Source organism: Lactuca serriola, chromosome 1, assembly GCF_051521515.1.
Source record: "Lactuca serriola cultivar US96UC23 chromosome 1, Lser_US96UC23_V15, whole genome shotgun sequence".
In the NCBI taxonomy this organism is placed as follows: Eukaryota; Viridiplantae; Streptophyta; class Magnoliopsida; order Asterales; family Asteraceae; genus Lactuca; species Lactuca serriola.
The window spans coordinates 230237493-230254755 of NC_136408.1; the positions used below are offsets into that span (position 1 = coordinate 230237493).

Sequence of the window (17263 nt, forward strand, 5' to 3'; positions counted from 1 at the left end):
CCGACCTAGAATGCAACATATGCAACTCTATCTCTCAACCCCTCTATCTATGTTAGTCACATGTTGTCCCCTCTGTGTGATTGGAAGATATCCGACCAAGGGCACAACATATGCACTTCTGAATCTATCTCCTTTCTTAATGATTATCTACTCATCAAAATTAAAGAATTCTTTAGAAGCACTTGATTTCTAGGGTATACCAGGAAATGGGAAACACACTCTAGTGCATCTAAAATTGAACCATTTAATAGGTTTTATGTAGATCTCGCTGCTTAATTTTAGTGGACAACAACATCCAGGGACGTCGTCAACTAAATGGTCTATTTAGGAATATAGATGCACTGTCCTGTCACTTATAAACTATCCAATTTGTCAAATATCCTTTGTGTTTAAGTGGACCACAATATCGGTGATGGACCAGATCTAAACAAGTAGCTGTGTGCTGATAAAAGATATTGAACCGCCTGACAACTTTGATCCCAAAAGTTTCAAATTTAGTCACTGTTTTTGTTTTTGATAAATTTGTACATAGTTTTCCCTATGCACAAATTTAAGGCGGGAGAATTAAGAAATTTTAAAAAACCAAACAAAAAGTCAGAAAACCAAAAATCCAAAAATATTTTGTGTGTTTTATCCCAAAAGTTTTAAATTTAGTCACTGATTTTATTTTTGTTAAATTTGTACAAAGTTTTCCCTATGCATAAATTTAAGGGGGGAATTTAATTTTTTTTTTTTTAAAATCAAACAAAAAATCAGAAAACCAAAAATCCAAAAATATTGTTATTTCTTTTTATTTTTTTTAGCAAAATCAAAATAAGCAAAAATCCTTTTGTTTCTGTTTTATTATTTCAGAAAATATGAAAAATCCAAAAATATTGTGTACAAAGTTTCTTTTAATTTTGTATTTATCTCAAAATTTCTTTGTCTTCAAAAGTGAATTCAGATGTAGACGAGACTCATGGAGGTTGTATTGAGATTTTCTGAGCCAAGACTTAATCCATGATTGTCGAAGAATTCTCATTCGAAGGAACAAGAAATGAAGATTATTCTTTCAACATATAATTTTTCAACCCCATAAGCAAGGTGAAGCTGACGTGAAGATTATGTGACAGATTGCATTGAAGCCTCCTCAATTAATTTGCTGCTATCTATGTACCTGCTGAAGTGATCCAGAAGATACCTTTTCTCTTATATTCTCTCTGAATATTTTCAAGCTGAAAGCACCATTTTTCAAGAATCTCTACATGAAGCCTCCTCACCCAACATTCGTTCAAAGCCAAATTCTGAAGAAATGCCCATCAGTTCAAGATGAAGTCATTCAGCTAGATGATTCCATTGTTCATCTTGAAGTTGTGAAGAAATAGAAGACAAAAAGCTCCAAATTAAGATTGACAAGAAAAGCCGTCTACATTCTTAGGGAGAGTTTGTTGGGTCAAAAGAAAAGAAAGCCATAAACCAAGGGGGATATTATTGTTTCTAATAATATGGTTTATACTTTTTCTTTTCTATGCTTTAATCGGTTTTTTGTCTAGAACCGAAAACAACCTTGGGTTTACGGTTAATGTGGTGTTTGCGGTTGTGTGGGTGTTCACGGCCATGAACCTATTCTCGGTCAAGGTTCCTATATATAGTGTCAATAGAGAGAAAAAGGGAGGGCTAAGTGTGTATATAAATCAAGGTGTTCTAGAGAGAGAAAGTGAGAGAGAAGAAGAGAGAGAGTGTGTGTGTGCGTGTGTGTGAGAATCTCATATGTATGGAGCAGCATTCATATTATTGAATACATCATAAATTCATCTTCTTCTTCTTGTCCTTCTTCCATATTTGATCTTGAATCATCCAATTGATTGGGATTCCGCACCGTCACTTGGATCTGATTGATACATCAAGCAAAATTTGGGACTTACAGTGACATTCAATGGTTCCAATTTTAATGATTGGATCTGTGACCTAAGAATGGCCTTATGATGTGAGGACAATGAATACGTCCTCGACAAAGAACTGAATAAGATAGATGAATTCAAAGATACTCCTAAAGGAATAGCTGAGTATAGGGCCCACTATAAGGATACTACCAAAGTATATTGCATTATGGTGCCCGTAACATCCATGGAATTTCGAAAAATTTAAAATATTTACATAAAATCAAAAACTATAATGCGTGTTTCCTGGTATGTATTTTAAATCAACTTATTCATTTTCGTATAGGAACTCGACGAGTTGGAGGCCCCAAAGTGGTCGAGTAGGAATGAAATTTGGACGCGGGATTTAAAGTCTACTAGACTAGTTGATCCTCTCAACTAGAGGAGTAGGGCTGCCCAAATGAAACCCTAATTTTCAGGGTTTAGCACCCTATTTAAACACCTTAACCTCCAAAGGCTGGCCTCATTTGCAACATCCATCGTCCCAAACCATAGCAACAAAACCCTATTACACTTTTCAGAATTTTAACCCATTTTTGGTACATTCTTGAGGTTTTGAAGAAGAAGAGACTTGAAGAAGGAGCAAGGAAGTGTTGGAGAAGCGTCGATACATAAGTCCAGCTTCATTTCTGGTTCATCAGAGGCATAAAGCTCCTATCTTGTGTATAGTATTCTTAGATCTCTTCACCTTCACTTTTATTGAGTTTTTGGTCCAAGTAGCATGGTTCTTGGGAAATTGATGTCTCAAGTGAGTATACTTCCAGATGTAGGACTTTGGAGGGCCTTCATGCCAGAAAGGTGCAAACTTTATGGTGATTGAAGCCCCATGAAAGCTTTAAGGTGTCATGTTGGCCTTTTAATCCCTAAAGGGCCATGCATGGAGGAAAAGTCAAAGACTTTACGTGTTCATATGATGTATAGGATCTAGATCTCAATTTTTATGATTTAGTTTGAAGTATTATGGCTTTTGGATCAAGATCTAGGTTTTAAAGGATTAGGGTTTGAGCTAAACCCATTAAATAGGGCTATTAACGGGTAAAGTTGGAAGCTTTACCATTAAAAGGAAACTTTCAATATGTAGATTAAGTATCGGGTTAGATCTGAAGTATAAGAGCTTAATCTATTAAGATTGATCAACAGTCTGAAGAACTCGTCGAGTCCATGAGGAACTCAATGAGTTGGGTCGAAGTGTCTTGAGTCTGTAAAGGGAAAATCTCGGCGAGCTCAAGGAGGACTTGACGAGTTGATTGGAGAAGTCATAATTCTATGGATAGGAGGAACTCAACGAGTTGTGAAAGAACTCGTCGAGTTGGATCGCAATTTCAGGGTTTATGATTGATGGAACTCGACGAGTTGATGGACCAACTCGAAGAGTTGAGTCAACCCAGGATGTTTACTTTGACCAGCATGTTGACTTTGACTTTGTCTTTGACCAAAGTTGACCTTTAAGGGAGTTATTAGTATGAAAGGGGTAATAAAAGGAAATCCTGTATGTGTAGGAGTTTGAGTAGAGCTGATTCAGAGCCGAAGATAGTTCAGCTACTTCACGACATTGATGTGAGTTACCTTCCAGTACAAGTGGGTTGAAGGCACCAATGCCGGCCCACTAGTAGTTGTTTAGAGTTGAGATGATTGTATTTGTGATCATTTTTTGGTATGCCACTATCTGTTATGCTTTATGTGCTAGTATGCTGTGATATTATGTGCTAGTGGTAGGAGGGGTAGGTTAGACCCCATAGCTGGTTGAGTTATACCGAAGGGTAGGTCGGGCACCCAGATATGTCTAACTGTATGTTATGTTATGTTATTATGTGGTGGTGGTACGAGGTTAATTAGTCCCCATAACTGGTTGAAATAAACCGGAGGGTAGATCGAGCACCTATATATGCCTGTCAGGGTAGGTCGGGCACCCAAATATACTTGACAGGGGTAGGTCGGGCACCCCAGTATGCCTGACAAGGGTAGGTTGAGCACCCAGATATGCTCCATAGGGTAGGTCGGGCACCCAGATATGTCTGGCAGTATGATTATTGTATGGTATGTTGTATGATGGGGGAACTCACTAGATGTGTGCTTACGGTTTTCGGTTTTTATTTCAGGTACTTCCTCTTCGAATGGAAAGGAGTCGGCATGACTGCAACGCATCACACCAGGATTTCCGCACAAGAGATCTATGGGATTTATACTATGATATTATTTTTTCATGACATGTTTTGATTATGGATACATTGGTTTTGATATGAGTTGGTACTATGATGTTTTCTGACAAATGGTTCTATAATTATTAAATTAAAAATAAAAATTTTGGATCATATGTTTTCGGATGTTACAAAAACCATCATTTATTACATATTGTTTTCAAAATTGGTTTCACTTCCGAGTTTTTCCCAGAAATCATGACATAGATACGAGGAGGGGCACGATCAAACCTTCGCCTTTCCAGGATAATCTGAAGTACCTGGAACATAACTAAAAATTGTAAGCCCAGAGCTTAATGAGTCATCCTCAAAATACCATCACGTAACATAACAGACCACATCAAGCATGAATGAGCCTTCAGAATGACTGGACCGTTTCCCGAGCCTTCGGCATGACTGGACCGCCTTGCACGGCCTACAACGTATCCGGAACGCTCATCAGGCCTTCATCCTGACTGGACTGCCTTGCAGGACTTCAGTCTATCCAGACCGCCCTGGGTCAATTCGCCTACAAAACAAAGTAGGACCACCTCAACCCACCCACACACACACATGTCCACATAAACATAACTTATAACTACATAATCAATTAATAGGCAAGCACATATCATAGAGATCAACAAGCATAGCATCATCCTATCTATCAAGATACAAATCTAACATATCATAATAACATAGCAACATCCTATCTACCAGGAGAACCATCAAAAAAGGGTCTACATTAGAGACTTCAACCCAAAAGTATAGTGAGCGAAACTCACCTCACAAGTAGTGCTAAACCTATAAAAATCCAACTTCAAAACTCATCTCCGGACTCAAAAGCATACAACCACCATATGACCATTCTATCAAAACCCCTAAATACCCGAAATGCCCTCTAAGTCAAACTTGGTCAACCATGTCTAAAGTCAAAGTCAACAGTCAAGGTGGTACCCAAGAGCTGAAAACCGCGAAAACTTCGTCAAGTGCACATATTAACTCGTCGAGTTAATACAGTACCCAGAGAAATGGGGAAAACCCATACAAACTACCCGAGTTGTCAGTAAAACTCGCCAAGTTCCTACAAAATCCAGAAAAGAGGGAAAACTCGACCCAACTCACCTAGTTGTCGGGACAACTCATCGATTTTTCCCACCTTAACTCATTTAGTCCTTTTTCACCCATGCTAATGGTTAAGAATGTAGATATGGTACCCAAGAGCTGAAAACCCACGTAAAGTTGGTAACTTTACGTCCATGCATGACACCAAGAGACTTCGAAACTGAAAAAGGCTTAATAAGAACCTAAAGCATAAAAGGGGCCTATAACTTAATAAAGTTTGAAGCCTTAAGCATAAAGAGGCTACAAAACATCCAAATCTGAAGTGGCAACTTCAAGAAATGCCCAACTGTGACATCCCCTAATTTCTCAGCCAGAAAAGACCGATTTAATTTATGATTTTTAAAATAAAATCAGAGAAATCTTTTTAAAAGATGTTGCGGAATTGGTCCCCAAACAACATATGATAAAAGTTTATCAAAATCCATCATTAAGAAGGTATATATTTTCCATATATATCAAAACCTCGGGATGTCATGTTCCGATACATATCAAAAGCATAAACAAGACATTATAAGCCTTTCGACAGTTATTTACAACTACTGGCCTATAATCCAAAAATCTCTCATTGTCCTCTGACTATCCTCGGGGTCCACTACCTATAATCATAAAAACTGAGTGGGTCAGGCTTGGGAGCCTAGTCAGCATATAGGGTTTTCAACCCACAATAATATACTTATTAAGTTCACCAACCAACAATAACCCTGATTACCCTTTCCCGTTGTCCTCACTTTACGTCCCTAAACACCTATCACAAGGGACCTTGCCTAAGGATTATCATCGGGATGGACACTACTGCTAAGGGGTTTCCTCAGCCATACATGTGCTTAAGGCAACCATGAGGGGGATGGAGTACGACAATGAACATTTAATTCATCAACACTTACAAGTTGCGAACCTGCTAGTGTTCTACAGGACTATCTAGAAAGTCTGTGGTCATCATCTATACTCCGCTAGATGACTACAACAACAACAACAACAACATCGAGGCCTCTCACCTTTTTAACACACATCAACTATTTCATCTACCCATGTTCTACCCAACATATTTTGTAGATAAAAAACATATATAGTTTAAAACTTGTATAAAACATCAATTCACACTACAAGAAAAATAGCCTTTTACGACGCTCATTGCGCGTCATAAAAGGCTCAGACGACGCGCAAATGCGTGTCAAGGAAGGCCCTGTCATAAAGAGAGATGACGCGCTTTCGCGCGTCGTCTATAGACGACGCGCATTTACGACGCTCATTTACGACGCGCAATTACGACGCGCGTTTACGACACGCAATGCGTATCAAGGAAGGCCCTGTCATAAAGGAAGACGACACACATTCGCGTGTCGTAACCTTACGACGTGCATGTTAATGACACGCAATGCGTATCAAGAAAGCCCATGTCAAGAAAGGCCATGTCATAAATGAAGACGACACACATTTTTGCGTATCGTAAATTTAAATGTTTAAAAAAAAATTCATATATTTATTAATTTTTAAATTAAATTTGCATTTAATTTCTCATAATAGAAATAAAATACCATATACAAAAAATACAATCCATTGCATAATATAAAATAAAATTTCATACTCAAAAAATAAAATAAATTGCACAAATTATAATGTCATACAAAGAATCATTCAAATGTTAAACAAAAATAATACATTGCTTACATGGGTTATACATTCTTATAAAACTAACAAATAATCATACAACTCTGTTTGTTACTGGAAAGGAATGTCAAACATGATTACAAGTCTCCCTTAATCTTGATTACTCACCTGCTTAAGTAGAATGTTGTTGTTGAGAAGGTTACCTAGCAACAGAGAAAAACACAACAACTCTCCCACAATCACAACATCATTTACAAAGGAAGGGTTGTCAATTACTTTCATTAAGACTTTCATTCAATCACAAAAATATTAAATAAAAGGGTGAAAAAGTAACTTACTTTTGATAAGTTGATCTCCCTTAGAGCAAACACAGCTAAAGCATTGAACAAGACCCTATTTCAAAATTTTATAAATACACAAATCATGATACCTGATATTGGAATACACACTTTGAGACATGAATTAATACGATTAGATTAACCTGGATACATAGGAAGTAAAGATGGAAGGTGCCAGAACTCCAGGGGCATTGGGTTGGTTCCTTCCCACTCGCACACACCAAGCAAGAACTCCACTTAATCCAGCACCAAAATAAGCCTGCATTCAGAAAGCTGCAGGGGTGAGTCACAATTCAAGAATCTGTTAAAATTGAAGGAATAACATGTTCAACCAAAACAATATTAGAAAACAGGGTTAAATGTGAAACATAGCAATGTAATAATTATCAAGGTGCTGGAATACTTGAAATCTAGATTATTTGCTTGTTTGTACATCCAGACGATTTTATCACGAACATAAGTCATGTTATCAACTTTCTGAAGAAGTATACGAAGACATTTGTAGGAGAAGAATACTCTCAATAAGATAATTTAATTAAAAAAATGTAATGATAATGATAATGAGTTCATACATGTGAAGTAGTGCAGAATGCACATCCAAAGTTTTTGCAAGAAACTGCAAACAAAAAAAGAAATAAATAACAATTAATGACATGAAAAGTAAAATCGCTATCCATATGAATTATAACACATACATTGATTGTCATCTCATCCTACGTTTCTTGATAATTAAGGTCTTTAGTGTCACTGACAGCTTTCATTTTTGGAATCTAGAGCTTAATAAAACAATATATAAGTTAGAGTTAGGTCAAAGCATCATAACTAATCCAATTCCAAACATATTAAAAAATAAAAATAAATAAAGATTATTGCAATAGATGCAGGAATCTTGATTCTTGGCCTGCAAACTACATAAAATCAGAAATAAAGACAAAGTGGAGCTTTAATCTTACCTTGAAAACAAACCAAAAATCAAGAATATACCATTCAAACCCAAGCCCAACAAGAATAAGTGACATGAACTCCCAAAATTTTATTGGTTCCATATTCGTTATAAAGTAAGCCTGGAAATTTAAAAAATAATAAAAACTCCATATATTATATTGTCTCAAGTAAAATTGAAAACATTTATTTAAATTACCTCTCCTGCAGCTCTCTTTTAGGCAGATCCATCTGAAGCTATAGCTCTTTCAGCACATACATGAGCATGTGCAACATTCTCAACATATGTGAAATCATACATGTTTGTTCCATCCCCTATAATAAACTGGTAATCCAAAAATCAACCAAAGAATGTAAAAATTAAAATCAGTTTCAATTAAAAAGAGACTCAATAAAAACTTATATAATGGTTGTGGACGTGGACGTCTTGGCTTCCTTCACTTACTAGGTGTTCTAGAAATTGAGTTAGTAAACGAAGTCGGTTCGTGTAGGATTTAAAACAAATTGATATGTTAATAACAGTATGAGGATAAATACAAGTAAGAGAAGAAAAAACAAACCTTTTTTCACACTCATCCACAAGAGGCTCGACTGGAAGAAGAGATCGAACGGATAGGATTAAACCTTTGATGAAATCCTCGGGGCATTCATCGTCTAGGAGTTGTCCGACAACTAGGGGAGCATTCCCTGGGTTGACCTATAAAGATAACAGATAAGTCTTTAGATATACCTGAAATTTTGTTGGATGGAATTGAATGAGTGGTGATATTTTAATATTTTATACCTTCTGAACATAACCTTCAATATACCGAAGCATGTTGTTGGTATAAAGGTAGTGAGTGAGATCTGGAACAAAGCCAAAGCGATCACACACGTTGATTAATGGCCTTGCATCAGGAAGCTTGGCTTCCATTAGAAAATCCAAGTTATCTGAAGAGAAAGAGATTACCTTGAGCTCAAATACGACCCCAAGAAGAAGTAAAGGCCTTCATATGATTTAAATTGTTCGAAAATTTTAATGCATGATTCAACACCCAGCTGCTCACAATACTCCTTGGCAACCTACATTCCAAACAATAGTATCAGTACCAAATAGGTTCAACTCTGATGTTCAAATAATAACCATTAACATAGAAAAATCAGATCAATTGTTACCTGGACGATGATCTGAAGGTTTCCTCTTAAATTGACCAATAAAATGACACGTTTGATATCTGGCAACTCGCTGTAATGCTGCAAATAAATAAATAAATAAATCAAACAAGTGATAGAGGTTTTAAGGTAAAAAAAGATAAAAAAAAACAAGTAAATTCTGGACATTAACCAACCTGAAGGGCCCGGACATAAAGACCTGCTTTCTCACAAAGTTGAGCAATTCGAGGGCGATCATAGTGACTGAACATCCCATTAGCTAATATGGCATCAGCAACATTAGGGAATGTTACAAGGTTGATTTCAAGGACCTGTGGAAAATAAGAAGAATGAATTTAAAGTTGGTTTAATGAAAAGGTGATTATAAATTGTGTGTGAGGATATATCATATATGTAACCTTGGTTTGGAGGTGAGCATGTTCGGGTAACTTGGGTTTAAGAACATCCAAGAGGAAAGTTGTTGCCTCTCATATCAAGTTCCTCTGAGGATATGGAAGAAAAAGTTTAAAATTAGTTTAACTAAGAAGTAATTTATTTAAATATTTAAAACTGTTTATGAAATGTTATAAGGATTGTTAACATGCCTGAAGGAAAAGATCTGTAATGGTGTTGTAATCAACAGGACAACCTCCTTCCATTTGGGACATCATTAAAGCAAAATTTACAGCACCCTGCAAAAAACAATTATGTTAATGATCTAACTTCCATGCACCTATATTTATGTCATCCAAATTGAGAATAGAGGATTTATAATAGTAAAACTTTTTCACTATTTTTTGTGCCACATCAGCGCCAACTCAACAGCCCAAAAACCTCAACATATTTCTATTATAGTAAATCACTGAGCTTATTTATGGGTCCTACCAATTTCTGTTTATTAATTAAAAAAAAAACACTCTTATGGATGTTTAATACTTGAGGATCTGATCGAAGAATTGTTGGCAGAAGGAAGAGATAATCAGGTGAATACCCAACCTGCGTGAATTAAAGACAATTTTATAAGGATCTAAAGCAACATGAAGACTAAATGTAGAGAAATTAGTAAATTACTGCAGTTAAAGATATGCAGCATACCTGCTTGGAGTAAATCAGAATTTTATCAAACTCCCTTCTTTCAGCAAAAGCTGCAACAACTTTGGGGGTGGCTCTAGCTTTTATGTAATTTTTTAATGCAAGATCATTGTCCACTGTCTACAATTCAAAGAAGATAACACAAATGTCAAAATTAGTAAAAACACAAAACCTTGTAAACTTCGAGCTGATGAAAGGCTTCTACCAATGGCTTTAATTAGAAGGAAGTTCAAGTAAACAATTGGATTTTCAAAGAAATTTGAGAGAATGTTGATTTATGTGTGTGTTGGAATCACCAAAAAAGATTCATGGAAAGCATTAAATCTAAGAAAGAATACGACCTGTGAGGTTCAAGAAAACCCCATCCGTTTACCTTCAATCACCAAAGACCACCACTTCTTCATTCTTCTTCCTTCGATCTGTCCAAACCCCAAAGGTCCTCCGATTTCTACCGATGACGGAGTCTAAGAAGCCAAGGAAGGCTCACCGGGAACCAATAATTTCCTCCTCCTCCTCATGAATAGATCGATCATCCTGATCTACCAGTCGTTACTTGCCCTACTCCATCGGACTAGTTGAGTCCCCTCCCTACATGTAATCTGCTGGCGACAAGGAAGAACAGCCAAGGAGACCGCCGGAGCACCTCCCCCCCCCAAGCTGTGGCAGACAAGAGAAGCGTCGCTGCTTCTCCCTTCTCCTTTTGTCAAATCGATCCCGCACCAGAGGTACTTCCCCTTTCTCGATTGATTTCCATCATCGAGCCACCATGGCTGCTTGCGTTCCCATCTTCCTTTCTCGATAGATGAACCACGACCACCGGACCAAAACTCCCGCTACCTTCGTCATTCTAATTCCCCTTTTTCGATTTATCTGTGGGGAATAAGAAACAAACGAGAATCAATATTTGGATTCTAATATTGAGACTTGAGAGTATAATACTTAATTAGGGCTTTTTATGAAAATTTCAACATCGAGTGGGGAATAAGAAAACTATTGGCGATTATTCTCAATAACAGCAGAGAGATGAAGAAGGTGAAATTACAACAACGATGAAGTAGATGAATGGAAATCAGAAGCCCTTTTTCTTGATTGAGATGATGAAGTCGAGAGATGGAAATGAAATCGTAACCTTCGATCTTTGATTGAGAAGTTGCACAACAGTGTGAGGAGAATGAAAGATGCGTGAAAATGCTTAGGGCAGGGAGGGTAGCGGGCTTTTCTAATTTTTTGGCTTTTCTTTTCCCGCTTGTAACTAAGGAACTCGCGTTCATTAAAATTATAAAGCGACACATATAGAGGGCGCGCATTTAAGGTACAGCGCCCTCCGTGTTTTTAATTTTTTTTCTTTTGACACTATTTTAAAGGCACGCAATAATGCGTGACCTAAATCCTTAAATTTTTTGAAGAGATGACACTTTTTTAATGTCACTCTCGTATGTGTAACATATATTAATGAGTGTTGTAATTTGCGCGTCGTAAAAGGCTATTTTTCTTGTAGTGTCAACAGTCACCTCAATTGAACAATTAATATATTTACACATAACACATATTTCAAGGTAAATACTTTATATCTATGTGTAAATTGAAAGTAACTACACACTCACATGTCTTGATGAAAATCGGGCAGCGATTCGTTTCCTAAAACGACCGTTTCTAATAAAACCGGGAGTTTTATTGAGAAATCGGGCTCTGCAAAAGTCGGGCTTCGAAACCGAAAAGATAAATTTTTCGGGCTTCTCGGGCACTTCGTGGAGTATTCCGGGCTTTACAATCGATACCGGGGCTTTGCGGAATGTTAAGATGAAGAAAATATGAAGAAAGGGGCTAAATATCGCAATTTCTTAAAAATATCCGAGAAGGCTCGCAACCTTCTATTTATAGGGTGAAGCTTCTGATCAGACGGCTGAGAAGTCTCCAGGTGGCGAAGATCCGAAGGCTCGCTGGGGAGGGCTCGCATGTGGGCTGCACATGGCTCGCACATGGTCTGCGCATGCGAGGGGCTCACTAGCAGTCTGTGATTGGACCGAGGTCTAGGGTCCGAAGTAGGGGGGTTCGTGGAATGCTGCGAGGGTTCGGACATGTGCTAAGAGGGTACGTGTCGCACTGCTATTGGACCACTTCGGATTAGGCCATGTGCTCGGATGACTCAGCAGGACACGTGGCACTTTTTTCAGCAAGGGGGACGTGGCAACTCGTGACTATGCGAATTTTCTCGATTTTCGTGCCAAAACTTCTAAAATCCATAACTTTCGCATACGAGCTCCGTTTTTGACGTTCTTTATATGCACACGTAGCTAAAATTACGCTCTACAACTTCCGTTTAGACTTCGTAGGCTAATTTTGAACTTAAATTTTATATTATTACTTTTAACAGACCGGGACAGGAAATCCGTTAAAAATTAATAACTTCTTCATCCGACATCCGTTTTCGTCAGATTTTTTACTGTTGTGCTCCTAATGACGAGACCTTCTATTCTCGTTTAGGTTGTGTCGGCTAAAAATCGCTCGATCTAAAATTCAAGTTTTTAGTTGTCTACTGCCAAGCTGAAACTTCGAAAAATCATAACTTCCTCATACGAAGTCATATTTGGGCGTTCTTTTTATCGAACTTCTCGGTTTAACGAATACTACGAATTTCGTTTAGATTACTAAGGCTAAAAAGTAGTTTATCGAAAACTCACTTTTTACGACGTTCAGTACCGTGTCGGTTTTGTCGCGAAACTTCGACAGGTCATAACTTCTTCGATATAACTTGGATTTTGGTATTCTTTATATCCCGAAATCCTTTTTTCGACCACTACAACTTTATGTAAAGATATCGGGCTTATCTCACACTTTAATTTTGACGCTTATTTTTATTCTTAATTAATTAAGCCGTAACAATTAAGCATAAAACACATAATTCACATAATATTCACATAATTCCTTTTCATTTCTTCAAAATGAGTTACAAAGGTTAACCTAGACTATCAACTCAATATAAATGCCTAGGCTAGAAACACGAGTGTTACAATTCTATTCCCCTTAGGATGATTCCGTCCCCGGAATCACATATTACCAAACAACTGTGGGTAGCGAGTCATCATGTCACTCTCCGTTTCCCAAGTAAGATTTGGTCCATTCGTATGTTTCCAGCGCACAAGCACTAAATCGACCATCTTGCGTCGTAACTTCATAGTCTTACGGTCAATGATTGCCTCAGGTTCTTCGATCAACCTCTTGTTTTCATCCAACCTTAACTCAGAAATCGGAATTATGTCGGGCACATCTCCCGTGGACTCTCTCAAATAACACACATGAAAGGTGTTATGAATACCCTCTAGTTCTTCCGGTAACTCTAGCTTGTAAGCTTGATTCCCGATCCTCTGAAGAACTTTAACTGGTCCAATAAACCTTGGACTCAACTTCCCTCTCTTACCAAATCTTATAAGTCCCTTCCATGGTGAGACTTTAAGTAAAACCGAATCTCCAACATCGAAGGATATCGGTTGTCTTTTCTTGTCAGCATAAATCTTTTGTCGATCTTGAGCAGCTAACGTCCTTTCCCTTATCACTTTCAACTTTTCAACAGTCTGATGGACTATTTCAAGTCCCATAAACTGCTTTTCTCCAGCTTCCAGCCAGCATGATGTCGTTCAACACTTCTCCCCATACAAAGCGTGATAAGGTGGCATCTTGATGCTCGAGTGGAAACTATTATTATAGGAGAATTCTACTAGAGGTAAGTGTTCATCCCAGTTACCTTGGAATTCTAGGGTACATGCTCTCAGCATATCCTCCAATGTTTGAATCGTTCATTCGCTCTGACCATCGGTTTGTGGATGGTAAGTTGTACTCAAACACAACTTGGTACCCAATTCCTCTTGTAGACTCCTCCAAAACCTTGAAGTAAAACAGATGTCACGATCGGACACAATCGTTAACGGAACACCGTGAAGCCTCACAATTTCCTTCACGTAAGAATTCTCAAGTTTATCCATAGACCATTTCTCTTTGGCTGCTATCAAATGTGCACTCTTAGCGAAGGTATCAACGACCACCCAAATCATGTCGTTACCGTTCCTTGTTCTGGGTAGTTTAGTCACAAAATCCATGGTGATGTCTTCCCATTTACCCATGGGTATGGGTAAAGGTTCTAAACTCCCATACGGTTTCTGATGTTGTGCCTTAACCCTAGCACAAGTTACACACTCGGCCACATACTTAGCAACATCGAGCTTCATCGTCGGCCACCAATAATAAGGTTTTAGATCCCTATACATTTTTGTACTGCCGGGATGAATCGAGTACATGGTCTTGTGAGCTTCTTCCATCAGAAGATCTCTTACTCCACCCGTCTTAGGTACCCAAATCCTATCTTGGAATACCTTCAACCCTTGGTTGTTTGTACCGAATACTAACGTTTTGCCCAAACGTTCTTTCTTTCGATCACTTTTCTCTAAAGCTTCCTATTGAGCTTTCTTTATACTTTCCACAATTGTCGAGACAATTTCAATTCTCAACGCTCTTGGACTTTTCTTTTCAAGGTTTACCTTCTGACTGAGAGCATCAGCAACAACATTTGCTTTACCATGGTGGTAAAGTATCTCACAGTCGTAGTCCTTGAGTAACTCTTGCCAGCGTCGTTGCCTCATGTTCAATTCCTTCTGATTAAAGAGATATTGAAGACTCTTGTGATCAGTGAGAAGTTTACATTTTGTGCCATAAAGATAATGCCTCCATATCTTTAAGGCAAATACTACCGCTACCAACTCCAGATCTTGAGTGGGGTAGTTCTTTTCATGCTCCTTCAATTGCCTCGATGCATACGCGATCACTTTATATATTTGGGTCAGAACACAACCTAACCCAACTCCAGATGCATCGCTATAAACTGCGAAGTCATCAACTCCTTCAGGCAATGAAAGTATCGGTGCTTGACACAATCTCTTCTTCAACTTCTCAAAGGCTTCCTTATGCTTCTCATTCAAAGCATAAGTAGCTCCTTTGTGGGTCACAGCTGTTAATGGAGTAGCAATCGAAGAAAAGCCTTGGATAAACCTTCGGTGATATCCAGCTAATCCTAAAAATCTTCGAAACTCCGTAGGACTTTTTGGTTGTTCCCACTTCATTACAGCTTCAATCTTTGCTGGGTCGACCATTATTCTTTCTTGGTTAACCACATGACCTAAAAATTGGACTTCTTGAATCTAAAATTCACATTTGGAGAACTTTGCATACAACTTCTCCTTTTTCAGGACTTCTAGCACTTCACGTAGATGCTTTTCATGTTCCTGCTTGCATTTCGAATAAATCAAGATATCGTCTATGAATACTATCACGGATTTATCTAAGAATGGTTTACAAACCCTATTCATCAAATCCATGAAAGCTGCTAGGGCATTGGTTAGTCCGAACGACATAACCAAAAATTCATAGTGTCCATATCTCGTTCTAAACGAAGTCTTTTCGATATCCTGCTCTCTCACCTTTAGTTGATGGTATCCCGACCTAAGATCGATCTTCGAGAAATAGCTCGATCCCTGCAACTGGTCGAACAGGTCATCGATCATTGGCAACGGGTACTTGTTCTTTATCGTCGCTTTGTTCAGCTCTCTGTAATCGATGCACATTCTCATGCTCCAGTCTTTCTTCTTTAAAAATAACACAGGGGCTCCCTAGGGCGATGAACTAGGTCGAATGAAACCTTTGTCCATTAACTCCTGAAGTTGTGTCATAAGTTCTTTCATTTCGGTTGGCGCTAATCGATAAGGTGCTTTTGCTATCAGCGTCGTTCTTGGTAACAAGTCGATATGAAATTCTACTTGTCGATCAGGTGGCAATTCGGGAAGATCTTCGGGAAAGACTTCCGGATAATCACACACCAACGGAATATTCTGCACCTCCTTCTTTTCCATCTTGGCATCGATCACGAACGCTAGATATGATGTACATCCCTTGGCCAAACACTTTCTGGCTTTCATTTGGAAAATGATTCCAGAATTTACTCTGCGTTTGTCTCCATACACCATAAAGACTCTTTCCCTAGCGGGTTTACTTTTACTATCTTCTTTCTACATAGTATTTCTGCATCGTTGGCGCTAATCCAATCCATTCCTAAAACTATGTCGAATCCATTTAACTCGATAGGCAATAATTCCTCTTGGAACTTATTCCCATCTAAGTCAACGAGGATGTTTTTCATATGATGGCTAACAGGTACAAACTTGCCACTAGCAATCTCGACTTATAGCATTAACTAGCATATCTACAGGCAAAGCTAGCTTTCTACCAAATTCATGTGTTATAAAGGAGTAATTGGCTCCAGAATCAAACAAAAATTGGGCAGGCAATTCGTTTATGAGAAAGGTACCTGAAGCGACATCGACTTCTTCTTTCACAGCTTCGAGTGTCATCTAAAAGGCTCTCGCCTTCGGCTTTGGTGGTGGGTTTTGCTGCGTCCTTCTTATTCGGGCAATCCCTCAAAATATGCCCTTCTTCATTGCACGTAAAACATATGTTCTTATTGAAGGTGCATTCATTGGCATAATGCCCTGGCTTTCCACATTTGTAACAAGTGACTTCCACGTTGCACTTCCCAGCATGTTTCTTCCTACACTTGTCACACCACTTGGCTTCGCTTCCTCCTCCAAACTTTCTCGAACCAGTCTTCGAGAATTTGTTCTTTTTATTGGAACCTGAAATTCCTTCAAACTTTCTCTTTTCGCCAACTTCAACCTTGCTGGTGGCTCTCCCTTATATCATATCTTCAACACACTTGGCAGCCCAGATAGCTGCCTCCAAAGTAAGTGCATGATGTACTGGCACCGCGTACTCCCTTGGAAGTCCCTTTGCGTACCTATCTATTTTTGCCAACTCATATGGGACAATACGCAAAGCAAACTCTATTTTGTCTGTGAAGTTATTCGTATATTCGTCAACGGTCATACTCCCC

The 17263-nt window shown here is 38.3% G+C and overlaps 1 long non-coding RNA gene across 1 annotated transcript; it reads right to left on the reverse strand.

Moving 5' to 3' along the window:
- Positions 1 to 9303: 9303 nt before the first annotated feature.
- LOC145072723 (uncharacterized) lies at positions 9304 to 9744 on the reverse strand. Its single transcript, XR_013691113.1, has 3 exons — positions 9657 to 9744; positions 9435 to 9569; positions 9304 to 9339 (listed from the first exon to the last, which is right to left on the reverse strand). It is a non-coding gene; the product is annotated as an uncharacterized LOC145072723 (long non-coding RNA).
- Positions 9745 to 17263: the final 7519 nt, after the last annotated feature.